General features: G+C 40.5%; 1 long non-coding RNA gene across 1 annotated transcript; it reads left to right on the top strand.

Moving 5' to 3' along the window:
- Nucleotides 1-216: 216 nt before the first annotated feature.
- On the top strand, nt 217-4,464 carry LOC119087138. Its single transcript, XR_005090580.1, has 4 exons — nt 217-273; nt 2,033-2,127; nt 3,668-3,794; nt 3,926-4,464. It is a non-coding gene; the product is annotated as an uncharacterized LOC119087138 (long non-coding RNA).
- Nucleotides 4,465-14,889: the final 10,425 nt, after the last annotated feature.

The following is a 14,889-nucleotide window of genomic DNA, read 5'->3' as shown; positions in this document are numbered from 1 at the left end:
CACACTGCAGGAAGTATCTTGTGCCTGACACTGATATTCCTCAATGTTTTCATCACAGTAATAAGGGCTGTCTCTCTACTAACACAGATGTCAGCCTTGAGAACAACTCTTCCTTAGATGTGTTTCTGGAGGTGGAGATGAAGCTGAAGAAGAATGAGTTGTTTTCTGTGACTTCATAATAACCTCTTTCTCCCAGTAGTCCAGAATCTTTTCTGGGGCAATCCCAACACCAGTATGTATCAGAGCATGATGGAGTAACCAGGGGTAGGGCAGGTAAGGACCAGATCTCTGAGGGCTTCACCAGACCAAGTGTTGACATCTGAAGTAGTACCTAGAGACAAGGAGAATTGGCCCCTGTCAGTCACCAACAGTGACAAGGTCTCTAGGTTACCTAGCAATTCCTCAGGGTCTAAACATTGTGACAATGGCAGAATCACTTATGATACTTTAAATGACAATCTGCTTTGGTTAAAAAAAAAATCAACATATGTTCTCATGAAGAAAGCACAAACAGAACAGGTTTATATTTGGACATATCAATGTTTAGTTGTTGTTTTTAACAGATATTGAGTGAACTATGAGTGACAGACAGTAATACTGAGAACCTGTCAGCAGACTCGTGAATTGACCCAACAGTCTTATCTTCTAACCACTGCCTTCCCCAGAGACTTTAAGCCTAGATGAGTAGACTGATATGATCATCCATGTGCTGAGACTACAATTTCCCCTGGAGATTAACAGTATACTTACATGTTGGGAGCCCTGTAATTACAAGTGGGAATGAACAGAACCCAGTTTCTCCTGATGATTTATGAAGTCTTCTGACATCATTTCTCTTGGGCTTATATGGGATATTTCAAATAGCATTTTTAATTCAGCTAATGTTGTAACATATTAACACACATTGTAAGGCATTCCTATTAAGATGCTAGTCATATTAGTCCCACAACATCATATTTGTTGTTGGAGGGACTATCTTCTAGAGGAACTTGAGTAATCATTGTTCAGTACAGAGATACCTCACTGATGTTAATCTATGGAGATTCCTTGGGCCAAACTCCATCCTGGTTAGGGTTCAGCAGTTTATCAAAGTCAAGTGCTCTACAGCAACATGCTGAAGCCCATGGAGCCCATGGGCTCTGGGAAGTGATGCTGTGTTGGTGCAGATCTGTGATCTGTGACAGGATTGTACTGCAGACAGGGTATCAGGAGTGGGAAGGCTGCGAATATGTAATCAAGGATTAATGGTAAAATTCAAAACTCTCTTCTCACTTCTGCCATGAACATGAAATAGAACTTTAAATAAATTCTGTGAAATGAAATAACAGAGAAAATCATCTTTGCTACAATAATTCTATTTAATTTTTTAAAAGTTTTATCTGTTCACATTTTGTTGTCTTATTGAATTACATTGTTTTGTACAATATATTCTGATTATAGGTTCCCTTCCCCAACTTCTCCTAGCTCCTCCCACCTCCGCTCAAATCCAGAGCCACACCCTTTCTGTCTCTCATTAGCAAAAAAAAATGTTGTGTGAGGATTAATGATTAAAGAACACAAAATAAATAAAAAGAAACAAATTGCTCCAGATGTGGGCCTGGGATCTGAATTTAGTGCACAGTGGACATAAATGGAATTATCTAAATGAACAGAGAAACAGAAGATACAATGATGAAATGCACTAAAGGAAAGAATTTGGCTAAAATTTCAATTCTCTGTCTTCTAAGCCTTATATGTGCAGTCCTCAAGAAGAGCAGAGTAGATTGGACAACTCAGAGTGCTTAACTGTGACTGAGTCTGGTCCCTTCCACTTGGTTCCCTCTGAATTTCTAACACTGCTCCAGTGGAGGGTCTGACCAAACCTCACTATGAGGGGAAAAGTCTATCTGAGTTTCCTGAGCTTCCCCAGCAGCTGATCCTGGTGACCCCAGAAAATCACTCCTTCCCTAATAGGTGTTTTCTTTCTGTGTGTTGTTCAGGAGACATATTTGTTTTAAGAAAGTAAAATAAAACAGAACTTTTTTATTTTTAGAGACATGATCAATTTCTATAGACTATAATTGTAAAGAGTATCATCAGAAGAACATCAGATGGAGATGGTGTCCAGATAACACAGAAAAATATCAAGTATGTCTACATCTGGGCTTTATGTGTTCTGAGCGCTCCCTCCTGGTCATGGGTACTTGGAAAGAAAGTTTTTGTCTGGGCTCATAGTGAAGACACAACATTGTGTCAATTGAACAGTAATACGTGGCTGTGTCCTCAGTTTTAAGACTGTTCATTTGCAGGTAGGCCATGCTTTGGGAATCATCTCTGGAGATGGTGAATCTGTCTTTCACTCAATCAGCATAATAGGTTGCATAATTGTAACTTTCAATGTCTATGCTTACAACCCATTCAAGACCCTTCCCTGGAGCCTGGCGGAACCAAAACAAGGCATAGTCACTGAAGGTGAATCCAGAGGCTGCACAGGAGAGTTTCAATGACCCCTCAGGCTGCACCAATCCTCCACCAGACTCAACCAGCTGCACCTCACAATATACACCTGCAAACAGAGAGGATCCTGATCAAGAAACAGTCACACATGTCTACTGTCTGTCTCACTCATGTCTAACATACACTCAGTATCCCTTGTTATCTACCTTTTAAAAGGACAACAAAGAAAACCCAGTGAAGCCCCAACCCCATGTTGAAAGTTCTGTTTTCAGTGCTGATCACTGAATGGGAAGACAGGGCTAGAGTCCTCTACCTGAACTGCAGGGTCAGGGCAGGGCTGGTTTTCATGGCAGAGAAAGGCCATATTTGCATCTTGCCCTGCATATCTTATGCACTGGTGTGGGAGCCTTTGGGACAGCAGTTAATGGTGCAAATGTCTGAGAGAAAATGAAGTAGCAAAGTGAGCATGGTTTCATTAAAATGTCATTCATTTAGTATTTGTAATAAAACTTGAACAGCTTTAACATATTTTTATTGTGCTCTTGTTCCATACTCACACTTTTTTCTATCTTACCAGATATTATACAATAAATTCATCAGAAGTTTTGAATAAAAAATACCATTTTATAATTTTAGCAGAATTAATATAAATTTCAATGAATAGTGAATGTATACTATAAATTACCATAACAAACCTCAACTGAGGACATAGCACAGTGGGAGAGTGTAACACTCACAAGGTCTCAAATTTATCCTCATTATTGAAAAGATAAAATATATATTAAATAAGCATTGATACTCACAGAGATTATTCTTTGAGACATAATAAAAACACACAGCAAACTTTTGTTCACATATATGTTGTATGCTTGTGTTTGGGTGTGTTTGTTAACATCCTTGGCAATCATGCCATTATTATTTTAATTTCCACAAACTAAGTGTATGTTCCTTGTCTGTGGTTACCTCAGGAAGGAGAGGAATCTGTTGCCTGGTCTATAGGGCCATGGTTTTATGTCATCTCATCTCTCTAATTCAACTGAGAATATGGGATTTACATCATGGTTGTTGTAGAATAAGTCTCAAGAGGAAGAACCTTGGAATATCCACCTCTGTATTAGAAAGGAGAATTGGGTCCTTATTGTCCAATGGAGTAATTAATTCTACTATTAGAGAACCTGGGTTTGTTATGGTTTTGTTGACTGTGACATAATTGTTTCTGTTGCATTCCCAGATAAAGAGACCTCATGCAAGCCACTAAATACAGTGACACAATGATCTGAAGTCATTTCTGCTTTGGTCCTTAGATGATCAAATCATTTCACTTATGGGCTTCCTATATTTAACAAGACTATATGTGGGTAAGTAAAGGAGGAAACTCTGGATCATTGCAGTAATCTCTGTTGCTGTCCCTTGCTGTCACCTGTCCCTTGTGACCGTGAATGTCTGAGGTGCAAGCATCACCCACCGACCTGCATTCCTCTTGCATCAGGTTGATCTTGTCTGGATTTGCCCTGAACCAGCGTCCAGCTGATGTGTAGGACTCACCCAGGTCTACAGTGTGGATATGGACTTCTGCTGGCTTCTCTTCAGCTCTGTGCTCCTTTGCACAAGTAGATGTTGCCATCTCAGTGGCTCTCTTCTCACAGGACCAGCTGGACAACACTCAGGTGTAATTCTGACAGCTATGTGACAGAGGGGAAGGACAACACTCAGGAGTAATTCTGACAGCTGTGTGACAGACAGAAGGAGGAGTGTGCACACAAAGATGAGCACGGTGTTGAGAGTGGCCTCATCGTATGTCTTAGGAATTGAACGCATTTAAATATATCAGTTCAGAAACCCCAGGAATGACTGCATGAAACAAAATGACCAGTTTCGTTTCAGCCAGCATAGAAGTGATAAGAGCAAAGCATCAGGGGAATTTTCAGTGGATGTTTCCCCAGCATAAGTGCAGGGTCCTGGTGCCTAGTGTTCTATAGAGAGACTTGTTCTCAGCCAAGACAGCTGATGATCCAGGGGTGTGTTTTGTATCCAGTGATAACATGAATGAACTGAAGCTCTGGGTGTACAAAGGGCTGGTAAATCCTTGCAAGAAATTTGTTTTCTGAGTATTTGTCTTTCATCCCCAACAAAACATAGAATTTATTTTGTTTTATTGTTCTCCTTTTTATTAGTTTTGTCATACAGGTATTTTGATCATGTCCTCCAAATATTCTCTGCATATGTCACCCAACCTTACCTTCTCTCTCTCTCTCTCTCTCTCTCTCTCTCTCTCTCTCTCTCTCTCTCTCTCTCTCTCTCCCTCCCTCCCTCCATCCCTCCTTCCCTCCCTCTACCCCTTTCTCAGCTCCTCTCTTGCTCCTGGTACTTCTTATCTATTCTTCTTCATTGTCACTGTTCCAAGTGTAGACTCTATGTTTCTGAGGATGGTAGTTCAGACCTTAAGAAGAAACCCTTCCCAGACTTAGTACCTGGTAATTGATCCTGTCTTCTGGGTGGGTCTGTAAGGAGGCTTCTGCATAAAGGCATGATGGCAGGAGCAGGAAGCTGAGAGCTCACCTCTTCAAATGCAAACACAAAGCAGAGAGCAAATCAGTGGAGATGTTTATGTCTGGGCTCACAAGGAAATCCCCTCACTGTGCTCCTTCCCTAGCCTGGCAGACACAGATCATCCAGTAGCTACTAAAGTTGAATGCAAAGGCTGAACAAGAGAGTGCAGGAAACCCCATTCTGCACCAATTCTGACTAAGACTCCACCTGCTGCACCTTGCATTGGACACCTGAAAACACAGAGAAACATAGTCAGGAAGTTCTCACACTTGTCCACACTCTCTATCAATCATGTCTACTCACACACTCAGCATTTCTTATTCTCCACAAATTAACCCTTAAAACACAAAAAACGAAAACCCAGCTGATCGCCAACTTCATGATGATAGGTCTGTGTTCAGTGCTGATCTCTGGATGGGAAAACCTGGTAATTCAAAAGCTGCAGAGCCAGGGTTGTTCTGGTTTTCAGGAGCTCAGGAAGAGCTAGCTGCATGTCCTTCTTTCTCTACAGGGAATTCTGGAGTGGAACCTTAAAGGAACAATTACTACTGCAGATAACAGACATGAAATAAAGGAACTGGGGGCAACAATTGTGTTAAATTTTCATGTATATGCACTTTACCCTTGTCTTTCCTGTGAATGCTGAATTCACATTTCCAAAATAATACACTGATTTTGAGATATAGCTTGGTAGTATAACATACCTAGCATCCTGGTTTAGATCCAGAAGACTGAAGAAAATTAATTAAGTAAATATTGTTTGATTAATAATATCAACAACTGGAAAACCTCTGCCTGGGTATATTTTTAGATGATTCTTTTTGGCGCGTATTTATGTAAATATCCTTAGGAATCAAGTCACTATTTATTGTCTTCAACATAGGCACAGGTCCTATATCTGTAATCATAACTGAATGGAGAAGAGTCTGCAGCCTGGACTCTAGGGAGATCATGCTCTAATGTTCCCACATTCTCATGTCCACCTGATGGCATCACATTTCCAGAGAGACCATGGGTTAAGATTCAAGAATAAGAGAGTTGTAATAGTTCCCTCCAAGAGAAAAGGCCTTGCTTTCTAATTTTTCAATTGAATAACTCATTCTATTGTAAGAAAACCTGTCTTTGTAGTGACTAATTGTTCCTGTGAATTGTGACATCTCTATTTCTGTGACATACCTGGTAGAGTGACACATGTTCAAGGAAATACTGCATTTACCTGTAGTTACTTCTGCTTTGGGTCCTCCAGGAAAACAGTACAGCTCAGTAAGCAGTGGTCTTCTGATTTTGATTGACTGTGTAACATGTGGTTAAGTGAGGTGAAGAAACCTTGATGGACCCTGGAACCTCCCTTGCTGTCAGCTCCATGCAGTTTATCCTCCTGATCCTGCCCTCACTGATGAGTGAGCACCACCTATGACCTGCACTGCTCCTGATACAGGATTACCCTGTCTGGGGCTCTGCTTCTGACATGTCACTTAAGAGACAAGGTCCTAACCAGTGCCCATCCAGGTCTAGAAGATGGACACTGGGCATCTGCTCCATGGCCTTCCTTGAGGTCTAGCATCCTCCACACATGTAAACAGGTCCAGCAAAGTGAGTTCCCACCACAGTTATGGTTGGAGACAATAAATGTAAATCTGTACATAGTGTGAACATATGATTACTCTCTTAGATATACATAGATTGGCATGAGAATACACCAGACAAACTGCACATGGATGTTAATAGTAGCTTCTTCACACATTTAGAAGTAGTCTACTTTGAAATTATTACCTAAATATAGTACATGGGATAAAAACTGTCTCATTTTCGTATAACTTATTGCAAATGTGGAAAGATGCAAATGCAAAGAAAATGATGAATGAACTTTCATCTATGGTTAGTAAATTGTGAGTTGCTATATGTTCAGTAAGATATAGGAACATTTAACACCATGCCCTTTCAACACCCATTACACTTTCCATTCCAGAGCCTGTTACCAATGAACAAGACAGTGAAAGTAGATCAAAAGTAGTGTTCAGTTTAAATAAAAGATATATTCAGACCTGGGGTGAACTCTTCTTATCTAGAAGATTACCTATCTCTTAAAAAATACTGCCATGTCTCCCTGAGAATTCTATCATTAAAGATGTAAAAAGTAAGGATGCCATTGCTATTGTGATGTCTGATGAACAAAACCTCCCGATGTAGTAGCAGTGTTCTCAGCACTCTAGACAGCATGACCTGCCCTGGTCTACCCACTCACCACTGCACCTCAGCACTTCTTTAAAGAGGATAAGCATTCACTCACCTGATAGAAGTACTACTGATGACATCTAGAATTTTCCGATGGTCACATGAAAGACAGGTTCTCTACTCAAACTTCTGCCACTGAACTTCTGCCCTGAGAAGTCCTTTTGGGAAAATTCCATTAGTCTGGATACCTATGTGGGCACATTTTAACAAGCTTGTTTCTTTTGATTAATTCCAGTGAATCTCCTCACCATGTGGATCCTCCAGACTAGACAGGTCTTTAGTATTTCTTTTCAAAAGCAGGCAATGAGTCACTAACTAATAAGTGTCTCTCTTGAATCCCAGTGTTAGAATTGAAATCAGCACCTGGCAGTGAGGCAGCTGCATATAAACCATTTGAGCCAACTTATATTTTTTTATAAGATGACTATGTGTTAAGAGAAAATGAGTGTAGGTGATTCATACTTGGCATTGGGCATTCTCCATGTGATTTCATCCATATCAGTCACATAGTATTCCTATTGTCATGGAGAGGTACCATAAGCTATCTGATCATTTAAAATTAGTCACTGAGATGAATAAAGACACTTTACTCCAACTTTAAGGCCTGGAAATCCACAAGTCATGTGGGTCTCCATGTTGGCTTTGTTCAACAATTTTTCCACAGCCAAATGTTCACAAAAGTGACACCATGTATCCCATGGACCATGGGAAATGGTTTTCCTCAGTGTAGATGCATGCTCTGTAACAGTCTTTTGTGTTCAAGGTTGTGTCGTCTGTTTTGTTTAGGTTTTTTCTTCTGAAATGTTAGAGACAAATCGTAGTGCCCTGTGCACACTTGGCACTCTGCTCCTAACTTACTTCTAGGCTTATCTGCTTAACTTCAAATTGTACTTCTTCATGTGACCGAGGAGCAGCAGCACATGTGGAGCAGGTTTCTGTGAAGGACACTGCCTGTCAAATAAAGAAGCCTCTTCAATGATAGGGAAGAGCTACACTTTTAGGTGGACATAAGGATGGGTATTTAAAATGTGGGGAGGTTTATCACCCCGTGTAGAATCACTTCATTTAAATTGTTTACATTTTATACAATGCACATGTGCATGTAAGTGTATGTATGTATCTCTTAAGGAAAAAAAATTGAGGTTTAATTGGTGTCCTCAATCACCCTCAGCTCCTTCATGTCTGTCTCTTCAAAATTCCCTCCTCCTCCCATTAACACATAAACTACCCCTGTTTTCCCAGTCTCCCCTGTCATAATGCTTGGGTTCTAGTAAACATTTCTCTAGAATTCCTTCTCCCACAGGTCAATACAAATATAGTCCTCTTTATTTATTTCCACAGTGACAGATATGTTCAGAATAGTCTACACAAACACCAAAGTATATACATTCTACTCAACAGACACAAGCTTCACTAAAATGGGCCATATATGGGAAGCCAAAAGAAATATTAACAAATTAAGAAAACTTGAAGCCAATCTGTGCATCCTATGTAACCACAACGCAATCAAGATTAAAATCTACAGTGAACAAATAGTAATTCCAGTTTCATTGAGATTCAAAAAACTGATTACTGATCAATGGAGAAAGAAGAACTCAAGAAAGAAATTGAAAGATTTAATTTTCTAGAGTTAAATGAAAATGAAAACAAAACACAACAAAACTTCTGGGACAAATTGAAAGCATTCAAGGAGGGAAATATCTACTTTTGTGTATTTTATTTGTTCTGTGTCTATTTGGATGAGGTTCTGATGTGAGTCCTTCAAAAAGGACCCTGGTCATTGCAAAAGGCAAAGGCTGTGTGACTTTCTGTCTCCACAAGTCCAACATACACACACACACACACACACACACACACACACACACACACACACACTTCATCACAAGTGCCTGGACAGAGCTTTACCATCACCAGGGCTGTCCTGCTGCTGTCAGCATGAATTTCTGGGACTATTAAACAATGAAGAATTTCAGATGCATGGGTTGCTGTTGGCTCAAGCCCACTTATGACATCCATCTCATGGCACTCATGCCCCCTCCTCAGAGACACATTAGCACTGGATCTATGACTGTGAGAAATATAAAATTGAATTATGCCCACTCCTTCACCAGCAGTCAGGCTGCTCTTCACTGCCTCATTCTCACAGCAACTGATGGCTGCCTATCAATAGATGCAGGGCTTGAAGAACCCTGCTCTTGGACATCCAGGAGGTTCTTATCAAATGTGATAACTTACCCAGCCCCCAGCTCCCATCCTGCCCCGGACTTCCCATCTGGACCAGAAAGAGCTCCCATTCTGTCCCAGACTTCCCTGATGGACAAGAGCACCCATCCTGCCGCAGACTTCCCTTCTAAAAAGAACACCCATCCTGCCACGGAATTCCTGTCTAGAGAAGAGCTCCCATCCTGCCCCGAGTTCCCATTGGACAAGAGAGCTCCCATCTGGACAAGAGAGAGAGACTTCCTGAATCTGTCAGCTCTGTCTGAACCAAGTGTGCTGATAAGACCAAGAACGAATCCACAAGGAGATGGACAGACATCAACACCCCACTTTCACCACTGGACAGATCTCCCAAATCAAAACTTAACAGAGAAATAAAGGACTTAACTGATGTCATGAACCAAATAGACCTAATAGATATCTACAGAACATTCCATCCTAACAAAAAAGAATATACCTTTTCAGCACCCCATGGAACTTTCTCTAAAAATGACTACATACTTGGACACAAAGCAAATCTCAACAGATACAAAACAAATAGAATAACCTCCTGTGTTCTATCAAACCACCATGGTTTAAAGTTAGAATTCAACAAAAAAAAACCTACAGAAAACCTACAATCTCATGGCAACTGAATAATGCTCAACTGAATCAACAATGGGTTAAGGAAGAAATAAAGAAAGAAATTAAAGACTTCCTAGAAATCAATGAAAATGAAGACACCACATATACAAACTTATGGGACACTATGAAAGCAGTGCTAAGAGGGAAATGCATAGCGATAAATGCCCACATAAAGAAGTTGGAAAAATCTCACACTAGTGACTTAACACCACACCTGAAAGTCTAGAACAAGGATAAGCAAAGTCTCCCAGGAAGAATAGACGCCAGGAAATTATAAAAGTGAGAGGTGAAATCAATAAAATAGCAATTAAGAGAAAAATTCAAAAAATTAATGAAACAGAGAGTTGGTTCTTTAAGAAAATCAACAAGATAGACAAGCCCTTATCCAACCTAACCAAAATACACACACAGAGAGAATCCAAATCAACAAAATCAGAAATGAAAAGGGGGACATAACAACAGACATTGAGGAAATCCAGAGAATTATCAGGTTATATTTCAAAAACCTCTACTCCACAAAATTGGAAAACCTAAAAGAAATGGACCATGTTCTGGATAGGTACCACATACCTACGTTAATTCAGGACCAGATAAACTATTTAAATAGTCCAATAACCCCTAAGGAAATAGAATCATTCATTAAAAGTCTCCCAACCAAAAAAAACCCAGGGCCAGATGGTTTCAGCACAGAATTCTACCAGATCTTCAAAGAAGAGTTAATACCAATACTCTCTAATTTGTTCCACACAATAGAAACAGAAGGAACATTATCAAACTCCTTCTATGAGGCTACAGTTACCCTGATTCTTAAACCAAACAAGGATACAACAAAGAAAGAGAACTACAGACCGATCTCCCTCATGAATATTGATGCAAGAATACTCAATAAAATACTGGCAAACAAACTCCAAGAACACATCAAAACAATTATCCACGATGATCAAGTAGGGTTCATCCCAGGGATGCAAGGGTGGTTCAACATACGAAAGTCCATCAATGTAATACATCATATAATCAAACTCAAAGAAAAAAAACCACATGATCCTCTCACTAGTTGCAGAAAATGCATTTGACAAAATCCAACACCCCTTCATGAAAAAAGTCTTGTAGCAATCAGGAATACAGGGAAAATACCTAAACATAATAAAGGCAATTTACAGCAAGCCAACAGTCAACATCAAATTAAATGGAGTGAAACTCAAAGTGATTCCACTAAAATCAGGAATGAGGCAAGGCTGTCCACTCTCCCCATACTTATTCAATACAGTACTTGAAGTTCTAGCCAGAGCAATAAGACAACATAAGGAGATTAAGGGGATACAAATTGGAAAGGAAGAAGTCAAGCTTTCCCTATTTGCAGATGACATGATAGTATACTTGAGTGACCCCACAGATTCAACCAAGGAACTGATACAGCTTATAAACACCTTCAGCAACATAGCAGGATACAAGATCAACTCAAAAAAATCAGTAGCCCTCCTATATACAATGGAAAAACAGGCTGAGAAGGAAATCAGAGATACATCACCCTTTACAATAGCGACAAATGATATAAAATACATTGGGGTAACACTAACCAAGCAAGTGAAGGATCTATATGACAAGAACTTTAAGTCCCTGAAAAAAAGAAATTGAAGAAGATGTCAGAAAATGGAAAGATCTCCCATGCTCATGAATAGGCAGGATTAACATAGTAAAAATGGCAATCTTACCAAAAGCAATCTACAGATTCAATGCAATCCCAATCAAAATACCAACACAATTCTTCACGGATCTGGAAAGAATAATATTCAACTTCATATGCAAAAACAAAAAACTCAGGATAGCCAAAAGAATCCTGTAAAATAAAACAACCTCTGGAGGCATCATGATCCTTGACCTCAAGCTCTACTATAGAGCTACAGTAATAAAAACAGTTTGGTATTGACATAAAAACCAACATGTGGACCAAAAATCAAATTGAAGACCATGACAATAATCCGCACACCTATGAACATATAATTTTTGACAAAGAAGCCAAAAGTGTACAATGGAAAAAAGAAAGCATCTTCAACAAATGGTGCTGGCATAACTGGATATCAATAAGTAGAAAGCTGCAAATAGATCCATATCTGCACAAAACTTAAATCCAAGTGGATCAAAGACCTCAACATAAATCCAGCTACTCTGAACTTTCTAGAAGAGAAAGTAGGAAGTAGTTTTGAACGTATTGGCATAGGAGATCACTTCTTAAATATAACACCAGTAGCACAGACACTGAGAGAAATAATCAATCAGTGGGACCTCTTGAAGCTGAGAAGCTTTTGTAGAGCAAAGGATACGGTCAACAGGGCAAAGCGACAGCCTACAGAATGGAAAAAGGTCTTCACCATCCCCATATCTGACAGAGGACTAATATCCAGAATATATAAAGAACTCAAGAAATTAGACATCAAAATTAAGAGATGGGCTATAGAACTAAACAGAGAATTCTCAACAGAGGAAACTCAAATGGCTGAAAGACATAAGGAATTGCTCAACATCCCTAATCATCAGGGAAATACAAATCAAAATGTTTCTTAGATACCACCTTACACCTATCAGAATGGCTAAGATCAAAAACACTGAAAATAGCTTATACTGGAGAGGATAGGGAGCTAGGGGAACTCTCCTCCACTGCTGGTGGGAATGCAAGCTTGTACAAACACTTTGGAAATCAATATGGCACTTTCTTAGAAAATTGGGAATCAATCTCCCCCAAGATCCAGCTATACCACTCTTGGGCATATACCCAAGAAATGCTCAATCATACCACAAGAGCACTTGCTCAGCTATGTTCATAGCAGCATTGTTTGTAATAGCCAGAACCTGGAAACAACCTAGATGCCCTTCAGCTGAAGAAAGGATAATAAAATGTGGTACATGTACACAATGGAATACTACTCAGCAGAGAAAAACAATGACATCATGCGGTTTGCAGGCAAATGGATGGATCTAGAAAAAATCATCCTGAGTGAGGTAACCCAGACTCAGAAAGACAAGCATGGTATGTACTCACTCATAGGAGGATACTAGATGTTAAACAGAGATAACTAGACTGCTACTCACAACTCCAGGCAGGCTACCTAGAAAACAGCACCCCAAGAAAGACACAGGGATCATCCAATGACAGAGAAATGGATGAGATCTACATGAACAACATGGAGGTGAGTGGGAGTAATGGAGGGCAAGGGTCAAGGGAAATAGAGCTTGGGGGAGTGGGAAATCCTAGCTGGATCAAGAACAGAGAGGGAGCACAAGTAATAAAAAACCATTATAAATGAAGACCACATGAGAATAGGAAGAAACAAAATGCTAGAGAGGTCCACAGAAATCCACAAAGATACCCCCACAATAGACTGCTGGCAATGGTCAAGAGACAGCCCGAACTGACCTATTCTTGTGATGGGATGGCCAAACACCCTAATTGTCATGCCAGAAACCCCATCCAATGACTGAGGGAATCAGATGCAGAGATCCATGGCCAGGCCCCAGGTGGAGCTCCAGGAGTCCAAATGGCGAGAAAGAGGAGGGTTTGTATGAGCAAGAAATGTTGAGACCAAGGTTGGAAAAAGCACAGGGAGAAATATATCCAAATTAAAGGAAACACATGAACTATGAACCAATAGCTGAGGAGCCCCCAACTGTATCAGGCCCTCTGGATAAGTGAGACAGTTGATTAGCTTGATCTGCTTGGGAGGCATCCAGCCAGTGGGACCAGGTCCTGTTCTCAGTGCATGAGCTGGCTGTTTGGAACCTGGGGCTTATGCAGGGACACTTGGCACAGCCTGAGAGTAAGGTACTGGACCTGCCTGGACTGAAACTACCAAGTTGAACTCATTCCTCAGGGGAGTCTTTGCCCTGGAGGAGATGGGAATGGGGGGGTGGGCTGGGGGAAAGGTGGGAAACAGGAGTGGGGAGAACAAGGGAATCCATAGCTGATATGTAAAATTAAATGTAATAAATAAATTTTTAAAAAGATGTACAAAAAAGAAAGGGACAAAAGGGAGGAATAAGGAAAGAAATATAACACCACCTACTATTCACTATGTATTTGGTTTTCTTTATAACATGATATTTTATGTTTATTTTTATTTTTCCCCTTTTATTAAAAATAGATTTTTTATCATACAGTATCATGAGAACAGTTCCCCTCCTTCTACACCTCACTATTCCTCCTCCTATCCCCTCTTATCTGGATCCACTCCCTTTCTGTATCTCATCAGAAAATAACAGGCTTCTATGAGACAATGAAATATAACAAAATAAAACATAATAAGTCAAAATAAAAACTATCACCCTGAAGTTGGACAAGGTAAATCAACAAAAGGAAAAGAGCCCTGAGAGAAGGCACAAGAATCAGAGATCCACTTCTTCCACATACTCAGGAGTCCCATGAAAACACTAAACTGAGGGTGAGCCAGCCCTGATACTGTGAGCATGGGGGAGCTTTCCACATTATTCATCTGTCATGTTGCAGCCTGGGCAGGGGGAGATTCCCACCCTCTGCCTGCCCATCAAAACCTGAGGGAGGTGGGAGAGCTGGTCCTGAGGCCAAAAAGTGGGAGAGCTGCACCAGTCCGCAACCAGCTGCAACACTTGGGAGAACAGGTCCTGCACCTCGACTGGGCAGCACAACAGAGTCAATCCTGTTAGCCGAGGTGTGGGTGACCAGCTCCAATTTGTGAGCATGGAAGAGTTGTCCCCATTACTCATCCGTCATGTGGCAGCACAGATTGGGCCCTGAGAGGGCAAGATTCCCTACTTTTACACCCCTGTTTGCCCATCAACCCCTGAAGCAGATGG

The sequence above is a fragment of the Peromyscus leucopus genome, unplaced genomic scaffold (assembly GCF_004664715.2).
Source record: "Peromyscus leucopus breed LL Stock unplaced genomic scaffold, UCI_PerLeu_2.1 scaffold_1398, whole genome shotgun sequence".
Lineage (NCBI taxonomy): Eukaryota > Metazoa > Chordata > Mammalia > Rodentia > Cricetidae > Peromyscus > Peromyscus leucopus.
The sequence above is the reverse complement of the archived record's forward strand: the minus strand, read 5'-3'. Positions and strand labels throughout refer to the sequence as shown.